The sequence below is a fragment of the Melanotaenia boesemani genome, chromosome 9 (genome assembly GCF_017639745.1).
Source record: "Melanotaenia boesemani isolate fMelBoe1 chromosome 9, fMelBoe1.pri, whole genome shotgun sequence".
Classification (NCBI taxonomy): Eukaryota; Metazoa; Chordata; class Actinopteri; order Atheriniformes; family Melanotaeniidae; genus Melanotaenia; species Melanotaenia boesemani.
The window spans coordinates 34,921,551-34,942,774 of NC_055690.1; the positions used below are offsets into that span (position 1 = coordinate 34,921,551).

Here is a 21,224-nt window from a genome sequence, read left to right on the forward strand (position 1 = left end):
CCAGGAAGGAAAATCTCCATCAGAATCAGAACCAGGTATGAAAACCTCCATCAGATCCAGAACCAAGTAGGAAAACCTCCATCAAAACCAGGACCAGCAAAGAAAACCTCCACCAGAACCAGAACCAGGTAGGAAAACATCCATCAGAACTAGGAAGGAAGACCTCCAAAAGAACTAGAACTAGGAAAGAAAACGTCCTTCAGAACCAGAACCAGGAAGGAAAACCTCCAAAAGAACTAGAACCAGGAAAGAAAACGTCCTTCAGAACCAGAACCAGGAAGGAAAACCTCCAAAAGAACTAGAACCAGGAAAGCAAATGTCCTTCAGAACCAGAACCAGGTAGAAAAACCTCCACAAGAACCAGAACCAGGTAGAAAAATCTCCATCAGGACCACAACCACAAAAGAAAACCTCCATAAGAACCAGAACCAGGAAGGAAAACCTCCATCAGAACCAGAACCAGATAGAAAAATCTCCATCAGGACCAAAACCACAAAATAAAACCTCCATAAGAACCAGAACTACGAAGGAAAACCTCCATCAGAACCAGAACCAGATAGAAAAATCTCCATAATAACCAGAACTAGGAAGGAAAACCTCCATCAGAACCAGAACCAGATAGAAAAATCTCCATCAGGACCAGAACCACAAAATAAAACCTCCATAAGAACCAGAACTAGGAAGGAAAACCTCCATCAAAACCAGAACCAAATAGAAAAATCTCCATAATAACCAGAACCAGGAAGGAAAACCTCTATCAGAACCAGAACCAGATAGAAAAATCTCCATAAGAACCAGAATCAGGAAAGAAAATCTCCATCAGAACCAGAATCAGGAAAGAAAATCTCCATCAGAACCAGGAAGGACATCCATCTGCTTGTTTGGGTTTATACACAAATGAAAATATTGTTCAGGTTTTCTCTTTGAATCTGGATCAAATTACGCACTTAAAGGAATCTAAAGACGGACAAAAGGCTCTGTCTTTAGTGTAGAGCAGAAATAAGACTTAACATGTCACGCTGTTACATAGCAGACATTTCTATCGCTATCCAGCTTATACCTCACCCACCGGGTAAAGGAACAGTCAGCTGTGGAACAGATCAGGGTTCACAGTCTCATCCCGAGTTGGACCCGTTAGCTTCAGAAACCAGTTCCTGAAGATGTATTCATTCCTTAACCTTTAGTATTAAAAGAGATGTTTTCATGTTTGGTATTTCTTTCTGAATTGTGTTGCAATGTGTTCTTTTCGCTGGTCGTACATCAGCTATACTGCTCATCAATGACCCCACGATTTCCAGTGGTGTTGGCTTCGTTGGGCTTACAGGCTTACCATCTCCACAGAGCATAAATGGGCCTTTACTGGATGGAGAGATCTCAGAGAAGAGACCACATGCAAGGTGGATGCTGACTTAGCCGTCGTTAGGATGCACCTTAACGCAACATTCTGCCAAAGTTCAGTAGTGCTTCTTTTAAAGTGGAAGAATTAGTTTGCTGCAGTCTCAGAGTGGAGTCAATACCTCTACTGCCTCCACAAATGCTTCCAGTGTAACATGGGTGGCGCTTACTATAATATCCCGTTAAATATATTAAACCCAGCCCCATAAATGTCACTGGAAAGCCCCATATTTGGCATAGTATGAAACATCTTACAGACCCATTAACCTGCCCAGTTAACGTTCTTGTAGGATGGATTACACCACGTTTATTTGCATCTGGAAAACTGACAATTCCCATTCGGACCCTTGCAGAGGAGCGGTAGCTACCCTTCCCCTTCGGCCCTGTGGCAGAGAGCAGAATCTTTTTGGTTTTCTTGTAGAAACCAGACTAATGAGTCTGCGCTAAGGGCTAATTAGGCTCCACAGCTGTAATTGGCTGATGCTACACACACACACACACACACACACACACACACACACACACACACACACACACACACACACACACACACACACACACACAGATACACACACAGATACACGGCTTCAGGGCAAAGTTGACAAACATGCCAACATGGTTTCATCTTTAATTCCTTCTTAAGTCTCTTTCTTCACTTAATTGCCCTTCATCCCTCATCCTTTGCTTCTTCTACTTCTCCCTATTTCTATCCATCTATCTGTCTATGTAGCATAAGCTCAGACAGATCAAATCAGAGGACAAACACACAAAGAAAAACCCAAACACACACAGACCAATGTCGTCTGGATGTCACCAGACAGAGAGGTGTCCACAGAGAGCCCTGCCTCTGGTGACAGCAGTGTGTGTCTGTGTGTGTGTTAACAGCAGTGCAGACGGGGAAAACACAGGATGGGAAGCGACAGACAACAAAAAACAGACAGAGGAAGAAGAAATTAGACAAAGTGTCAGTCAGTGGCTTAAAGAGAGAGATGGGTAATGAATGAGAGGGAGTTTGCTGGAGGGCAGAGCAGCCTTGGCATGTCCGGCTAAAGCTGCTGGCTGATAGATAACATCACAGCATCATCAGGATGAAAGCAGCTGAAACACCAGACAGATGGACAGACAAAGATCGATATAGTCAAGCAGCACACATTGAAAATGGTGGAAAGCTTGTTAAATGTCAGTTGAAATGGTCAGTGGTTATTTGTTACACTGATATACCTCCAACACTGAAGAGTCTCCAACGGCCTGACAACAACGCCGGCTCCTCGCTGCAGGCCAGATGCACCAGCTGGTTGTGGCCCCGTCCCCTTCAAAAGCTGGAAGCCCCATCACTGAGATAAAAACATCCACAACTGTCCTCATATTTTAACATCTCCCATGTTTTATCCTCTTTTAAAGTAGGGCCACATAATGTATGTAAAAACTGGCTCTATTAACTCTTTAATGTGTTGTATTTGATACATACAGTTTCTGAGACTTTCTGCATCACTTTATGGTAAAAACTTTGGTCAAATCCCCATTGTACACATCTGACACTTGTCTTTGCCCCCTGGTGGACACTATAATAACACAATAATAACACAATAATGCACTACAATAATTTTGATACATCACACAGTAATTTAAGATTTAAAAGAAATTTGACTTTTCTCCACATTTTTTCTTGGGTTTGGCTTTAAAAGGTTAAAGCATGAACCGGTCTTTAGGGCATGCACAATAGTGTAATGTACAATTACTTGAGGATGAGAATGTTGGTGGCATCAGTGTTGGCTTGTTTGCCTCCGAGCTTATTGATTGTATTGATGTGGCATGAACCTGATTAGTTATGTGTAGCAAGTGGTCGACCTAACTCACTGTAGACCAAAGCATGTGGAGCAAATGTGGTCTTAATTCCTTCCATTTACGCTGTTTTTCCCTGTTTGAATAATTTATATCATGAAATTGGTGGAGGTTAATTTAAGGTTCAAGTCTTAAAATGGGAAAACAAGCTGAGAACTTTATGAAAACATGCAGAGAAAAGTGGCTTTTGTGGGAACTAAAACAATCTGAGTCCAGTCATGTCAGAGTTGACAATGATCATTTGGTTAAAGGGCTGGAAATCACTTCAGTTGGTTAGCTTTCTTCTCTGGATGCAGGCATCCGTGGAGAAAGGGGTCCAACCCGGTACTAGAAGGCGGACCTGGTGAGGCTTAGGTGCAAAATTTTCTTCCAGCTGTTTCAGATGTTTATTCACTTCTGTGTGACAGGAACATAACAGCCTCCACGTGCCTCTTCATGTTAGACTACATGGGTGAGTAGCATGTGTGTGCGTGTACTTGTGAGTATTCTCATGTATGTCAAGGGTTGTAGTAGGGGTGTGTGTGCGTGTTTGTGTCACATCACGCTCTCAGCGCTACCTGTCAAATTAATTTCCAGCTTGTCCATCGAAGCTTGCTTATTTTCAGACATATGATGTGCACGTGCAGCGACATGCAGCTGCGACAGCCAATTAAAATGCGGCTTAGAGCCCCTGTTAGCAGCAAGCCCCTCTGTGATTGGTGGGGGCGAGAGAGCTATAAGTGGAGGAGTTTAGCAGAGATTAACTTTGATATGTAATCAAAGTTGACTGGTCGAATAACAGAGGGTAAGACTGAGATGGATGGAGTGATGATGAGAAGGAGGAGAGGAAAGACAATGAGGAAGTGAAGGAAAAAGAAGGAGGAGAAAAACGAAGTGAAACTGAGTAAGAAAAGTGTGTGTAGAAGAGAACAAATCTAACCTGAAGGAAAATAAAAGAGCATAAAAGTGGAAGGCGTGAAAAAGTATAATGAGATGGACTAATGGAAGAGTTAGAGGAGAAGGAAGAGATGAATGAATTGTAGAGTAAAGGAAGCAGAGGATGAAGAAGGAACAAAAAAGGAGAAGAACAGAAGGGATTGAGGAGGAAGAAGGATATTAAATTGGAGATCAGCAGGTGAGGAAAAGGAGAAAGAGATGAGGATGAGACAGGAGGAGGAAGCCACTGCTCTCTTCTTCGTGTCATTTCTCCGTTAGTTGGTGTCAGCTCAAATTTTTCTTTAGATTTCTTTAGAAAATCTTTTCTGTTTCAGACTGATGTTAAATCAGCATCAGAGAAATGTAGAAACTTTACAGTCCAGTCTTATTAACAGATAAAAAAAGAACAACAAACAAACAAACAAACAAACAAACTCTGGCAATACTACTGGCAAAATATACTAATTAACTGTTGCTGTCAACAAACCTTCAAGTTTGGCGGGTTTGTCCACCATTATTGCCAATGTTAAGCTAAGATAAACCCAAGTCTTTTTATATTGCCTTGTATTATCAGTCTGTGGCTAAGCTCTGCTTGATTTATTTATTGTTTTTAAATAATGGTTTCAAACTCGATCAACTTCTTGCTAACTCTGCACCTTCTGCAACCTTCACGTTGGCAGTGTTGGTGTGAAATTAGCAGCATGTTTGCAGAGGTTTGTTCAACTTTGATGCCAAGATGAATCTTACTGCATTAGGAAAACAAAAGATTGATTCCTTATGAATTGATATTTGCTCATCATACTTTAAACTTTGTGTAATAAGTTTCTTTCTGGACATTTGTGTTCAAATTGAAAAAATGTGCATCATCTTGTAGTCAGGTAAGGATCGGATGTAACAAAATGTAAGCTGCTTTTTTGTAGGAAACTAAATTAGAATCGTTTATTATTATTATCATAAGTCACCACTAGTTGGACGTCAGATGAGGTATCTATGACAACCGACTGGCAACAAACAAAGTTGGCCCATTCATGCGCGACGCAGAAGACGGATACGCAGACGGACGGACAGTTTCATCCGTCTCCTGCATCAGTTACGCACGTAATTTGGTCCGTTTTCAGGGAGCTCAGCTATCCGTCGCTTGACGTAGAAGACGGAGAAATACCACCGGAAATCGCAGGGGCAGTGCTGAGCAGAATATCTGACACGATCAGCAAAAGAAACAAACCAGAGAAGAAGAGGAGGATCAGGAAGGGAACAAAAAAGTAGAAAAAGAATGAAGACGAGGACAACAACTGTAAAAATTGTGCAAGCTTATGAAGAAAGACTATATGTGAGTGTTTGGGGCGTGTTGGACGGTTGGAAACAACTTTATAGTCATACATTAGCTAAACAGTGTCTGAAAGTGACGTCAGCTCACAGGATTGAACGCTGAACTCAGTGCTGCCCTCTAGTGGAGGAAGTGACTTAACAACCATGGCAACGCAAAACCTGCATAGAAGGGCGGCGACAACGTTTGAAATGGACGTCGTTATTTATATATGCAGGGAGCAGAAAATGACCTTAACAGTCACGCAAAAACATTGGGATATGTTTCATTAAAAATTGACTAAAAATAGGAGAAATAAAGGAAATGATGTCTCAGCAAAACAATCAACATAATTTTCTAAGTTGAAATTGTTAATTTCTTTTACAGTTTTCAAATGTGATCCCATCCTATTTTTTTGTATTTTAACTTAGTCATTAGAGTAAATGAACTGAATTGAATTGAATTGAATTGAATTGAATTGAACTGAATTGAATTGAATTGAATTGAATTGAATTAAATTGAATTGAATTGAATTGAATTGAATTGAACTGAATTGAATTGAATTGAATTGAATTGAATTAAATTAAATTAAATTAAATTAAATTAAATTAAATTAAATTGAATTGAACTGAATTGAATTGAATTGAATTGAATTAAATTGAATTGAATTGAATTGAATTGAACTGAATTGAATTGAATTGAATTGAATTGAATTGAATTGAATTGAACTGAATTTAATGCACTAGCAGTAAAATTTTATTATTCTCTTGTTTATTAGTTGCAAGTTAAAACTCACCTTTTCCGATTGGAGAGATAAAAGCGTTGAAAGATGATGAATTGGGGGAGTGTGTGTGTTGGGGGGGTAAAGGCGGGAAAAGGAAAATGAGAGAGAGGGGAAGCAAAAGGAGGAATGGATAGAGGAGAAAAGAAAATGAGGGGAATGAACAGAGGAAAAGAGGGAGGGGTTGCAGGAGGAGGAGGAGGCACAGGTCTTTCAATGGCTGTGCTCTGATGCATGTCAGCATCCTCCACCCTCCCCCCCAAACACCCCACAACCCCCATCCTCATGAAATAAAGGCTGTGTGTGTGTCATTGTCACCCTGAGTGGCCTGAGCCATTCTCTGGAACTAAAGATTGCCACAAAACAAAAGTATGACTCATCACACACACAGAGGTGAGGTATTAGCAGAAAATAGGATAAATGAAAAGCTGGAAGCAAAAACAGCAAACAGAGACTTTATTGTTGGGAACTTTTCTCATAGTTACATTAATAAAAACCTACTTCTCCCATGAATCTGTAGAGTTCCAGATTAAAGACTGAATAGTTGTAAACTGTACAAAACTCACAGGAACTAACACTAAAGGGAGGATACTTTTATAAATTGTCCCTAAAGATGTTTATCTATCTACCTAAGTGGAAAAACAGCTTTGTCTCTTTAATGGTGACTCTGTGCCACACCACGTGTTAAAGGACTCCTCAACCTTATTCTATCCTTAGATGACTCCACACGTCTCCGGTTACATGTTTGGTCCTGATGCACAACAAATTTTGAAGGGTTGGTTATGAATTTGTAATCCAGATGGAAAAACAGTCATGCTGAAAAAGTACACCCTCATTTAACTCTAAAGCTTTACATATGAACAGGGTAAAAAAAGTCATCGTAAATGTTGTAAAAACAGCCTTAAAAGGTGACCGCGATAGACTGGCAACCTGTCCAGGTGTAACCTGCCTCTCACCGAGTAGTTGATAGTCTCCAGGCACATTTATGCTCTTCACTAAAGACAGATATGGAACTTTACGTTTGTCTCCTGCTTCGTTTATGTGTGTAATTTGATCTATTTCCCTGGGAAATGGAGCAGTACCACCAAAAACTGCACGGGCAGCGTTGAGCAGGATAGCTGATGTGCAATGTGCAAGATAAAAAACGAGGAGGTTTACTCGTATATCACATTTCGTGTACAAGTCAAGTCAAAGTGCTTTACATAAAACAAAAACATTAGAGCGGTGTGCACAAGAAGCATACAAAAGTCTGTTAAAATCAAACTTTAAGAAGAAATAAAAGAAGAAAAAGCTGTGATGTTTTTAATAGCTGCAGAGAGCACCACTATCTAATGCACAGCCTCTTTTTATGCGTCTTTCTGAGAATGATCGTCATCACGCTCTCCTCCATCGTCACCATGTTTATTGTCTGAAACTGATGTTGGAACTCTGAACTCTGCACTGCCCTCTGGTGGATGTATTGTGTAACAATCATGCCAGGATGAGCGATGCATGGAAGTATGAGGGTGGTGATTTTTTAAATGAACGTACCTATTTACATACAAAAAGGGAACATTAATGGGACCTCAAGCTCCCCGTGACCCTGCATGGGAAACAGTGAGTACTGACAATGAATGAATAAGCCCAAAGACAAAATGCAGAATCAATAAGCATGTTTACATGACCATCAAAATCTGATAACTGGGAAGAATCATTTATTGTAATGACCAGATCAGAAATGTCTACATGCACTTGCTAAACACGATATTCAAAAAACCCTTGTCTGCATTTTCCAGTCCACATAACTTCCTGTTATTTTCTAAACATCTGGGGCCTCATTTTTAAAACTGTGTGAAGCAAAGCAAACTACAGGTGGCGAACGTAGGGTAAAAGGAAATGCAGCACACAAAAACTTTCAGATTTATGAAAGCGTGCACACGCACGTCCCACGTCTGTTTCCGATTAGAAATCAGAATCAACTGTAAAGTTGCCACACATGAGGGAGCGCCTTTCCCCGCCCACATGGTGGCTATAAATGGTCAGATGAACACCTATAATAAATAAGCAAGATGCTACAGTTCACGGTAGGTAAGTTTGGAGAAAAGCTGCTAAATGACAGTAATGATGCACTTATGCCTTTTGTTTTAATGTATAAAATAAATATGTACAGAGGCATCTGAGATGGTAGCAGTTTATTTAGTGTTAAATAATATTTCTTTCTAGTTCCTGGGTGTTCCAGCTGGTGTTCCAGAGGGTGAGGCCAGAGACTCCACCCAGCACCACAGCAGATGTGTCCTCAGAGGAAGTCCTGCAGGTGCAGAGGGACACCATCACAGCTATTAACCTGTTTATTTTAACGGAGGCTGTAAAGAATATAGAAGCAAAGCAGGCTTTTTGCACATGCACAGAGGTAAAACAAAACCTAAATAAATGTACAAATACAGAAAAGTATTGTTTAAATCTAGGTGTGTCAATCTGATTTTTCATTAACAGATAAATGGCATTATCTTTTAAAGCATAATGAGATTATGCTGTCTACATGATCACTTGAATTATCCACTTTCTCCATTTTCTAATGATCAGATTTTTGATTTGCATGTAAATGGCCTCGCTGCATTCACCTTTAAGAGGGTCAGTACCAGGGAGGAAATGCATGATCTTAGAGAAGCGGGTCTTGCTGCCTTTGTTTGTTCCCAGAACGTTAATTTTAGATCAAACTCACCACCCACTCAATCAGGCCCACCTCTTCAATTGCACATTAACACAAAAATCTAAATTAATCACAACTCTGCTTACATATAACTTGAGCAGCACAGTGAATCCTACACAGTAATATCATCTATGTTTACAATTTTCTCTTAATAAAAAGTTTGAATAGAATAATAGTTTGTTAGTGTGAACCTTAGGGAACCTTTAAGTGGAGTGTTTGAGAATAGCTGAGTTCCCATAAAGAATAATCCATGAATCCACATTACAGTATGTCATCAGTTTATTCAAAATCTCGTCAGATTTAATCCCAAATTTTGAACAATCAGAAGCTAAATTTAACTAAAACTAATTAAAGTCACTCTCCAACATTGAATTATAAAACAAGGTGGATTTGAATTCTGACTGAAAGGATGTAAAACAACCCGTCTCATCACGACAAGCTCTTCTTGACAGAGCTTAAGATCCACTTCAAATCTCCTTGTTTAACAACACATGGATCATCTGACTGAACGCACCAGTCTGAGCTAAAACAGCGACTGTCATCAGCTCCTCTTATTTCTAGCTCCAGGTGACCCAGTAATCGGTTTAAATATGTCAGACTGACTTTCATTTTCCACCAATTTGGCCGCCCACTCCTGACTGCTCCAGTCTCTTAATGAGATGTTATTTTATCCGAGCACTTTACACACTGAACTGTAGTTTCTATCAGTAAAACCCAGTGAATCGAACTGAACTGAGAGAGTGGAGAAAAAGGTGGATAAATGAGAGGAAGGAATGAAGCGAGAAAGGGAAACGATAAAGTGTAGCAGTGGCACACCTTGTCAAACCAGAATGAGTAAGAGAAAGAAGTCCAGCAGTCATCCATTAACATCAGAGTGTGGAGCATCGTGCAGTGTGATAATCCTTCTGTCTTTTTGGTTAACTGCTCTCTACACGCCACATTAATCTGTGTAATTAGGTTTGAGGCTTGTTTTACCACTTTTCCTCTACTGTCCCCATCTTTCCTCTACTTCCCTTTTCTCTCTTCTTCCTTAAATTATTCTAACAATTCTCTGTTTCTTAAAATTTTCTTTTTCCTCTTGCATCATTCTTTCTTTTTTCTAGCTTTATTTCTTTGTAAATCTTTTCATTTACACACATAAAGCTGAAAACCTGCACTGACGATGCTAACATCAGGGCCGGCCCGAGCATTTATGGGTCCCACACGACATATGATTTGGGGACCCCTGGAATCCCCCCATAATGCCTAATTACCACTTCTGTTGGTGACGGATCATTTCTTACACTGACACTTTCATACAGCCGGGTTGACAACATCGGACCCACCATTGGACAGGCCAGAGGCTATGACCAGGTTCAGGGTGTGTCCTCTGTTGTGAGGAGGCTGTTTGATGTGCTGATTAAAACCCAGACTGTTTAAAAAGTTTAAAAAGTCACTGGCATAAATATCACCACTGTTGTGGATGTGCAAATTAAAATCTTCAAATCTCACCAGTTATTAAAATCTTGTTGTTCTTACAGTGTACAGCTGATAAAATTGCTCGGTTAAAACTTGGTGGTGGATAAACTGTAATGTATAAGACTGGTGGGCTGCTAAAAAACAAATGCGTGATGCTCAAATGAAGGAAAATGATCTAATGATAATTTTTTTTCTGTATTCGAGCTATGAGCTAGTGAAGCAGCCCCACCACCTTTTCTTCCTCCCCTAGTAGGGAATAAAAAGCTTATTGCTTTTAGAAAAGAGCTAAAAAAATGGCTCAAAACCAACCACATATGTCATCATAGGTGAGGTTTAATGTATATAGTGTATTGTAAGTCTACTATTGTGTATTTATTGTAAAGTCTATTTGTTATTGTTTGTTCTGTTGTTTTTAACGTCTGAGGACTACAGATGGAAAGTAGCTTCTAGTTAAATCTGGCATACTTACACAATGTCATGAAAATGTACAGTGTTCATTAATGTGCATTGTCCTCATTAAATAAACAAAAAATAATTAAATAAATAAATAAACAACTAGGAGGTGAGGCCTCAGTGAGAATGAATGAATCTGCCAAATTTCAGTGAAAAAGAGACAGTCAACCTTATTTTATAAAATCAGATCATTTACAATAAAAGATTTATTTAAAATAGATCTAATATTTAAGGGGCCATTTTAGGTGTTAGATCAACATTTTGTTGCATGTTTGTTGAGTTACTTAGTGACGGGGGCTATGTGTATTGGACGTAGAATATTGTGTGATTTGGGGTGTTTGTTGTGCCTGCAGGTGATGTGTACTGAAATGTAGTGCATGTCAAAGAAGGATGCGACTGGGGGAGATTTTTCCTGATGATATTTCGGCATTGTGGGCCACAGGGGGGAGCTAGTGAGTGAAGTGCGGTGATGTGCTGGCTGTAGCAATGCAGAAGAAAATAGGTGTAAGGGGCTGTGTAATGAATAGTCACATGTAGCCGACTGAACTGCATGTTGTATATTTGATCCAAAATAATCCTAAAATGTTTGGGTGCACTCCATCAGACCTAAAAAATGAGCCCTGCCGAGCACAAACCCGACGTCCCATAACCCGGCACAGCTGCCGAACCCTCATCTGTCTGTGACAGCACCTCCAAACGATTTGTGAGGCCCAATGAAGATGATGTCTCCTTTTTTCCACGAACAACTGCCTCTGTACAGGACAACTGGTGATTTGGTGTGGACGATGAAGATGGTCTAATGTTTAAAGAGAGATCCCATGTTACGATGTCATGGAGGGCAGAGGTAACTGAGGTGATCTGTTGCGGGTGTTCAAAAGTCACATCCATGTATTCAGTAAGAAGAGCATCTTTGGTTTTTAACTCACCAGAGAGCCGCCTAATATCCTTCAGAAGGTTGGCTATTTTCTTGTTGGCTTTCTTTAGTTTTGTGTCTTCTTCAGAGGGAAAGTTTGCATCCATGGATGTAGCCATTAGCTGGTTTGTTTTGGCCAACAGCTGATCGGTGGCTAACATCTAACAGATGGCTGGAAGTTTTTTGACAGCTCCAGAATCAGTCCTAATAAAAACTCTTTGTGTTAGAGCTTAAAAATAAGCTTTTAAAAACAAACAAACAAAGAAAAACAACAAACAAACAAAAAAAACTCAGATTCAGTTGGAGCACTTGCTAGCATGAGGCAAGACGCCACGCTACGTCCTCATCTCCTGTCTCTATTTCAGGAATTAAGTCAGATTTATGGTTGCACGGCGTCTGCGTAACGGCCGTAGGCTCGGTGTAGCTCCGCAGAGGCTCGACGCGCACCTCTTCCATACGTGACGTGTCCCCCTGCTACGCAGACGGTTACGTGGAGCTACTCCCTTGTGATTGGTCAGTTTGTGATCATGTGTTGCCGGATATCTGGATCTTCTCGCTGAGATTATGTGGTAACCACCGTTTTTAAAAACAATAGCCAGTGGATCAAGTTGATGAGACGCTGATCGAATTATTTAATTGTTTTCTTCCACAAGCTAATAAAGACACTGAACCGTACTGGACGCCATTGTTGTTTTAAAACAGAAAATACCACCGAACTGAAGTTAACCATCAAAAGAACTTCGACCTGGTGAGTTTACCGACCGATACCACCCATGCTGCTATCTTCAGGTTAGGAGGAGAAACTGCAACACAACTCCAAAACTACGTGTACCCCCTACACTCGAGTGCGAAAGCAAACTCACCAGTGTAAGCTACGCCGTAACCAACAGCACGCAGATGTCGCATGTGCATAAGTCCGGCTTTGTGTTAGCTCTGGAAAATCTGTTAACTCTGCTGGCTCTGTTAGCGCAGAGAAACTGTGAACTCTGTTACTTTGTGCAACACTCACAACAAATTCCACTAGATAAAATTAGCAATATACACTACTGTTCAAAAGTTTGGGGTCACTTTGCCATGGGATTCAACAGGGAAGTGACCCCAAACTTTTGAAAGGTAGTGTAAATAAGTAAATAAATACAACGAAAAGACCAGCTAACTTTACCACATCGACAAACATTGTCACCCATCTACATAGAGCGCAGAAGCAGAGACTGTTTGAGAACGTAACAGGATCTGCTGCAGCTTTTCTACAAGCTTTGGATGTATAATTCTTCTTGGAAATGCATACAAAAATGTCCCATATAATTCCTAAATAGATCTGGAAGACATTTCCACAAATATAGTGTGGAAATTGCAACCTGCAGGTTTTTTTGTTAAGGCCCTACAGTTCAGCCATCAGCTGTGTAAAAACAACCGTATGGAGATGTTAATGTGCAGTTGGAAACAGCTGTAGAGCATATGAAATGGAAAACAGTAACATGTCACTTCCTGCATCTCTGCAGTCACTGTTTGTCCTCCTGCATGCAGTGTTGTTCCTCTCCATCTCTCTTTGTCCTTCTCTGTATCTCTTCAACACCTTACCGTGTTGCTGATTCATGGCAGAGCTGCAGGCGCTGACATGACAGTCTGGCACTCAGACACAAGTCCTGCTGGCTGCTCAGCCTGTGTGTGTGTTTATCTGTGCTGACCAGCCCTGTCTGCTGTCTTTCACCTCTTTGGGTCACATCCTCCAACAGCCTGTAAACCTCAGCAGGAGGGGAAACCAGGTCATCCCAGTAACAAACGGAGATTTGTTTAGACTCTTATTTTTCTGCTGAGTCAGAAAAAATGACTGATGTTGGAAGTCACTTATAGCTGCTGCTGGCATGACAGTTACCAACATGCTTAATAGTGATAGGAAGCTTTAATCTTTGTGCATGTAACAAAAGTAAAAGGCTATGAAAACATCTATGAATCATTAGGCAGTGAAAGAATAGAAAAAATAATTGCCCTGAGGTGAAAATTCCAACAAAACTGGACACAACACAATGAAAGAAACAAAGGAAAAACATGTCAGGAAATCATCTTTCAAGACATTGATTTAAAAAATAATGTGTTTTCTGCTCTGACTTTTGCCCCTGTGGCCTGGTCCTGGACAAGCTGCAGAAAATGGAAAGATGGATGGATGTTTTTCTTTACCCCATGAGCACCAACCAGGTTTTAAACATTAAATGTCTTATTAAAGCATCTAAGACTCACCCAGTGACATAAAGTGTTCTCTGTTCAGTTGTTTTTTCTGATCAGGGTGACTCCTTTATACATTCACTCCAAACACATTAGACTGTGCCATAATTCACTAAATAAAAACGAAGCCAAAATGCAGAAGTAGTGTTTGGAATTCCATCTGCTAGAAGCAAATGTTGCTGCTCATCAGTCTAGGAAACATCAGGTCATTTCAAAATGATCTAGTCCATCATTCTACAGAGAGAAAGATTATTCACTAGAGGAAAAGATTTATTACAGCTGTCAATCTTCCCAGAAGTGGACGTGTCAGCAAGTTCAGTCCAAGGTCAGACCTTGCAATGCTCATAGAAATAAAGAAAACCTCAGAGTTACATGTCAGAGTCTCCAGGCCTCAGTTAGCATGTTAAATGTAAAAGTTTATAACAGTCCAGTCAGAAAAAGATGGTATAAAAGGGTTGCAGGAAAAAGACTCTTCTCTCTCAAAAGAACATGGCAGCACAGCTTATGTTCGCCAAGCTGCACCTAAACAAACCACAAAATTTCTGCAACAATGTCCTTTGGACAGACCAGACTCAAGTGGACATGTTTGGTCCTTAAACACCTCATAGTAACTGTGAAGCACGGTGGTAGAGGAATGATGGTCTGGGCTTGTTCTGCAGTCACTGTTGATGTATTCTGATTTTAGCACCACCCTTGACAGTTATGATTGGTTTGAAGGGATAAAAACAAGGCAATGCACTTTTCCTCCGACCTCAGTGCAGCAACAGAGCAACCAGATCCGACCATGCAGGACTACGTCCTTAGAATATGGTTTTCCCTGTTATATAAGAGACTTGACAGCATTTAAAAGGTTAATTCTGAAACCAAACAGTGTTTGAAATAGTCACAGGAGTGAGGATGGAGTGTGATTTCCCACCACAATCAGGACAATCATGGTCTTCTTTATCAGCCATGTGACGAGCATGCTGCAAACTGTGGATAACAATGACCACAACACAGACTGACACAATCACTCTTCACTCTCCCTCTGCACCCATAAACCCTGTCCCCCCTCTCCGCCTGATGCTCCGATGCCCATCTCTCCATAATCCTATTATGTGTGGCAATGACCTGTCAGTCTCAATCAGTGTTGTTGTCATGCCAACCTCCCGCCATGGGCTGGCTCCTGGACTCTCAGCCAATGGGAAGCCTCCCTGCTGATTAGCTGTCGATGATCTTGTTATGAAGCCCCGCCCACTCTGGGTATGATGCACTGGAAGTATGGAGAGGTGATGGATGGGAGGGTGGATACACAGAAAATAACAGAATTTCAGGTGCTGTAACACACCTGCTAGTGGCCATCTTGGAGGTCCTGATATGGTCAGGGCTAAAAATAGCAACATGAAGACAACTTCTGAGTGTGTGACACAGAACTGATGGTTTAGTCATTGATCTGCCTCAGACTGCTGCAGAGAAAAAACATCAGGGTAACAACTGGATTCATTGTGTGGCAGCGACCTTCATTTATATGAAACACATTAGTGGCCAGGAGGGTTCTGTGAGATGAGTTTCTTCATCATCATCATCATCATCATCATCATCATCATCAGTGTGCATAAGCAAGAAAATAGATTATAAAGGAAAAACTCTTTTTGGATCAGACTTCAGGTCTTCCAGGATTCTCCAGGTCCTGATCAGGCATCACATTTCCTGGTAGTTTGTTCTTTGTCTTCATCCCTTTGATTGTGCTGTAAAACAAGATTAGCTTTAGGGAATTAGTAAAGTCAGGCCAACAAAACAACACAGCTGAGTGAACCTGCTCAGTAAACCCAGATCTTATCTAGTTCATCTTACGACCGTAGTTAAGCTCGTAGAGTGAACTGAGCCATTGATGAATCATCATGATTGTCAACTATTGTAACTAAACTGTGACTCACAGTGAAGATGGCAGATAAACAGCCATGTTGTAATGCTGTTAGGACAGCTACCTGTACTTTCAGTGCAGTTACAGTGTCTTTCTTTTCTTTGGACTCTTCAGTTTAACTTTAAAAGAAGACAGGAAAACAAGACGAGCAGACATGTAAGAACTCTAGTAGGTGTTATAGTAGCTTAGTTAAACCTACTCAAACAGTCATCAACATGTCAGTCAAGAAAAAAGTGACTTTATCAGGTCCACTTGTACACATGGACACAGCTCAACTAGTCATATAGACGTGGTGAAGATGACTTGCTGAAGTTCATATTGAGCATCAGAACAAGGAAGAAGTGGAATTTACATGAAATCTCTAGGGTTTCCAGAGAATGTTCTGAAGAAGAGAAAATATCCAGTGAGCAGCAGTTGTCTGGACCAGGATGTTTTGTTGATGGGCAGACTGGTTGGAGATGATAGAAAGGCAACAGGAAGTCAAATCAGCACTGGTTCCAACCAAGGTCTGCAGAACAGCATCTCTGAACACACAACACGTCCAACCATGAAGCAGATGACCACACCGGGTGCCTCCTGTCTATTATAAAAATATCATAAATAATATCATCCCAGTTTTCATTAGATGGTGGGCTTGGTTTAAGCCATTTTCTTACTGCCTTTCAGCAAAAGTGTGTATGATTCCTTGAATCAGTTCAATATATCATAAAATCTCATTTGTGCCCCCCTTTTACTGGTTTTTAACTGTGGAGTGTTTGTTGTTCTATTGTTCAGCACTTTGGGAAACTGCTGTTGCAGAAAATGTGCTATATAAATAAACTTGAACTTGAACTTGGTCAGTGCTCCTGCCTGGTCCCTCCAACTTTTCTAGACCCGCCCCTGCATAGCTGAAATATAAATCCTTTCTACAGCTACATCCTTTTGTCAACTACTGTGTTAGAGAAGGTCCTGCCAAAAACCATTCTTTGGGGTAAATATGTGACGGTGTGAATCATGGACTGCTAGTTTCCTCCTTCTCAGCTGATAAACAAACACAACGAGAGAAAAGCTGATCAGCTGATCACCGACAGCTGTTGCTGCACAACTGGAGACGACCAGAGATCCTCCAGAGCAGACACGTTGGTGAAAACGCAGCTGGACTGTTGCAAGTTTGAAAAAGAATGTGGTAAAACTGTGGGTGTGAAACCCTCTCACAGAGAAAAGAGTGTGTGTTAAACACCCCCATTCTCCATGTATTGCTCCATTAACGCTGTGTTTATTCCATCAAGTCCATCCATAGAGCCAACTGCTGATCTTTCCCATCGTGCTTTTCCACGTCCTGCCGTCATAACTGAGAAATGACAGATGTATGGGGCTTGTCATGCCGCGCATGCTTTAAAAATATTAATGCTATTAATTACATAAATTAACACTGTTAAAGCGTTATTTTTCACAGCCCTAGATAAAATATGAGTAAAAATCTTGTATTCTTGGTTCAAAACACTACTAGGTCGATAACGTCCACAGTGCAGTCTGTCCTTGCCTTCTTCAGGAATTAAACTGGTAACAGCTTCTCTACATTGTACCACTCCCCCAGAAAAATGTTCAGGCCTGCTGCCTCATTAGGTTTCAGATTTGATATTGTCTACTGAATTTCTTCCTCAGTAATTTCACAAAATCTGTTTCCATTATATTCTTTGCTCCCTGTAGGTATTTCTATCTGGTTTAAAAAGCTTCCAATTTAGTTTCATCTAATTTGATTGAGTGTACAGGTTTTTATGGTACTTTTCAAACATTTGTTGTATTTAATTTAGTTTATATTACAGAACATTTGTGTTGGGGTCTTTATTTTGTAAAGTGCATTTTCTGCCAGTTGTTTGATTTATAGGCTAATAATTTTGTTGACTTGCTTCCACTTCATAGTATCTTTGTTATGAGTCCATGTTATGATGAGTCTCCATTTCAGCTCCACATTCAGATGCTCTGCTCAGAATCTGCTGGAAACATCATGAAAACATGGATCCATCCTGCCTTGGATCAACGCTTCAGGCTGCTGCTGGTGTAATGGTGGGGGGAGGTTTTCTTGGTCCACTTTGGCCCCTTAGTACCAACGTGGCCTGGTTTAACCAGCACAGCCTACCTGAGTATTGTTGCTGACCATGTCCATCCCTTTATAACCACAGTGGAGCATCTTCTGATGCTACTTCCAGCAGGATAATGCACCATGTCACAAAGCTCAGATCATCTCCACCTGCTTTCTACAACATGACGATGAGTTCACTGGACTCCAACGGCCTCCACAGCCACCAGATCTCAGTCCAGTAGAGCAGCTTTGGGATGTGGTGGAACGGGAGATTCTCATCATGGATGCAGCCGACAAACCTGCAGCAACTGTGTGATGCTGTCATGTTAATATGGAGAAAACCTCTGAGGATGGTTTCCAACACGTGGTTCAATCTATGACACCAAGAATTAAGTTCAGTTCTGGAGGGAAATGGGGTCCATCCTGGTACTAGAAGGTGGACCTGGTGAGTGTTGCTACAAATATGAATGAAACTTATATTTTGTTCTTTTTAGTCCAAGATGGACTTGAATGCAGGTCAGGAAGCTAGAATCTATTAAAGTTTTAGCTTGACCCTTTAAACACCTTCACCTGTGATGAAACACTGCCAGTTTAGCCTGAGTGAATTACCTTTAGTGGATGTTTAAGTGCACCTTCTGCTCCCGTCGTAACCTAAACCCTCAGCTATCTTCACCTCTGATCTATGAGCTGTAAGACGATCAAATATCCAAACCCAGAGTTCCTCTAACTCTAGTCTGCACAACCTTTTACCACCAGCAGCTTTGACTGATCAGATCCTCATTAAAACAACAAGATTTGATTTGATGGAATTAATTTTACATACAAATATTTTAATCTCTTTTTACTGCCAATCAAGTTGGAGAAAACTGAATTATTTTTCTTTTGCAAATACATATTTATCATTCGCTCCCTGTTTGTGTAAATATCTATTTGCACAATCCTGGTAAACAACAATATTGGAAAATACCATGATCAATGTTTCCACCAGAGCCATTAATTGACTTTAGCTTTGTTGCTAAAAGCTTTGTGTTTATATAACAGCAGCATATTGGTGGAAAATCTCAGAAGGAAGGTATGAAGTTTTCATTCTGATAAATTATTCATCACCAGATGAATTTCATGTCTACTTTGAGCTGGTTTTCTAAAGAAAGCCTCAGTCCTCTGCTGTGTTTTCCTACAGCTTTCACACCAGAATTAGCATCCTGCCTTTCCTCATCCTCCACAGCTGTGAACTCTGATCTTGGCTTACCCTAACCTCTCACCCCTACAGGTAAACATGGAATAAAGTTATTTAGACGGATTTCCATCAGTTGGATTCTGGAAAAGCCAAGAATGAGATCAGAGTATGTCCAAGGGAGGAAGAAAACTACAAGACGGAGACTTTCTACAGCTAGTTGGTAATCTATATACCTGGACATGTAGGTTTACATATGGAAGTACATGGAGATGATCCAAGCTGTTGTGAAAAGATTCAGAGAGTCTGAGGAAATCTCCGGGTGGAAAGGACAACAACAGAAACCACCGTTGGATGGACACCAGCTCATCTCATGATGGACAGAAAGACAATGGACATGTATCCATTCCAAAGTTGGGCTTGACTTACAGCTTTGACTAAATGTGAGCATAGCTGCCAAATCTCAGCAACACGACCACCACATGTGGCCCACAAAGTACTAGCCACAATCCACGTCCAGGCCAACAACCGACATCTGGACCACCTCTGGCCCACACAACACTTGTTAGTGTCAAAACTGAGCCATAAGTGCCAGAGGTAGCCTGGATTTGACCCAAACATGTCTGCTATCTGGGATGTTTCAGTGGCTGGATGGAAAACGTGACGTCTGCTTCTATGTTCCAGACATGAGAAAGATCATCCAGGCTGTTATCAGAGAAAGCTGTGATGGTATGGAGGAGATCCGTATCCCCGGAGGACTCCATCTGTGTGAAGGTACCATTGATCCAGAGGTTTAAGCCTGGAGGTTCCTATGAAAACCTCAAACCATCAGTTTGGTCCAACATTTGGTCCATTTGTTTAGCGCATTTGTCCTTTCTTTATATTAAAATGGATAGAAAAGACACATTCTGGACAGATATTAAAATTTAAGACATTGTCTTCATATAAAATGTCTTAGATGTACTAAAAACAAAAGATATTCTCCAGTTTATTAGTTTATTCATTTATCTCTTTCAGGCTTCAGTTTGCAGTTGAGGAAAGAGCTTGTCTCAATCTCAGTCTCAATCTGTCAGCCTGTTGTACATTCAGGTCAAAGGTCATCAGTGCAACTCCGCTATAAACGGCTCTGGTTGTTCTAAGCTGGGGGGAGGGGGGCGTGCAGCTAAGTTTAGTGGGATCACTGGTCTCACGACAGTTTGCGAAACTGTCACAATGATTCATGTCCAGGATGTGACGTTTTTCGTGCATGTGGATGCCAAGAATAACTACATACAGGATTAAAGTCTCCCTTCATTTGGCGAAGCTGACGTTAAAGGACCGATTAACAGTTTTAAGGGGTGAAAACCTCAGCATTACCACACGTGTATGGAGAAGGAGTTAAAAACATGAACATCATCAAGGAGACGTCAGAATTTCGTCTTTCACAGGACTTCCTACAGTTTGTTTTCATTTTCTGCTGACTTACATTACAGTCATTTTGCTGAAGCTTTTCTCCAAAGCGACTTACAGTGGTCAGACAGAAGCGTAAGGGTCTTACCTGCGGACCCAGCTGGAAGGTGATGATATTCATCCCTTTGGGATTCGAACTCTGGTCTCCCGCATGGGAGATGGCTGCACTGCCTACTGATTTATCCAGCCGACTAGGGATGCACAGACAGATGCACTGATGCCACATTTTAATCAAACTTAGTGGAAGTACCGATTCCCAGTACCAATTTAAGTACTAATATATCCCATTACAGTTCACTAATAAGGTTTTTCTTCCTGGTTCTGGCTCTGATGAAGGTTTTCCTTCCCAGTTCTGGTCCAGGTTTACAGCATGGTTTAAAATGACTAGAACACCTGTACAAAGAATTTATCGACTAATCTGGCGGCTGTTTTGTGTGTTGCGCCACCTTGTGGTGCTGCCATTCCTGAGGTGGCGAGTCCTAATTATCTTGTATCTGCTATCATTAGCCAGCAGCATGGATGCCTAGAATGATGACGTTAGTCCAGATAAAGAGCTTGGGGACCCCCAGATTGGGAATCACTACTGTTGAGGACTTAGGTACTCCAGGTCAGATCTGATCAGTCTGGGAACCCTGGTCCTCGAAGGCAACAATCCTGCCGA

The 21,224-nt window shown here is 41.0% G+C and overlaps 1 long non-coding RNA gene across 1 annotated transcript; it reads left to right on the plus strand.

Moving 5' to 3' along the window:
• Window positions 1-219, plus strand: LOC121646358. Its single transcript, XR_006011609.1, has 2 exons — window positions 1-35; window positions 148-219. It is a non-coding gene; the product is annotated as an uncharacterized LOC121646358 (long non-coding RNA).
• The last annotated feature ends 21,005 nt before the right edge of the window (window positions 220-21,224 follow it).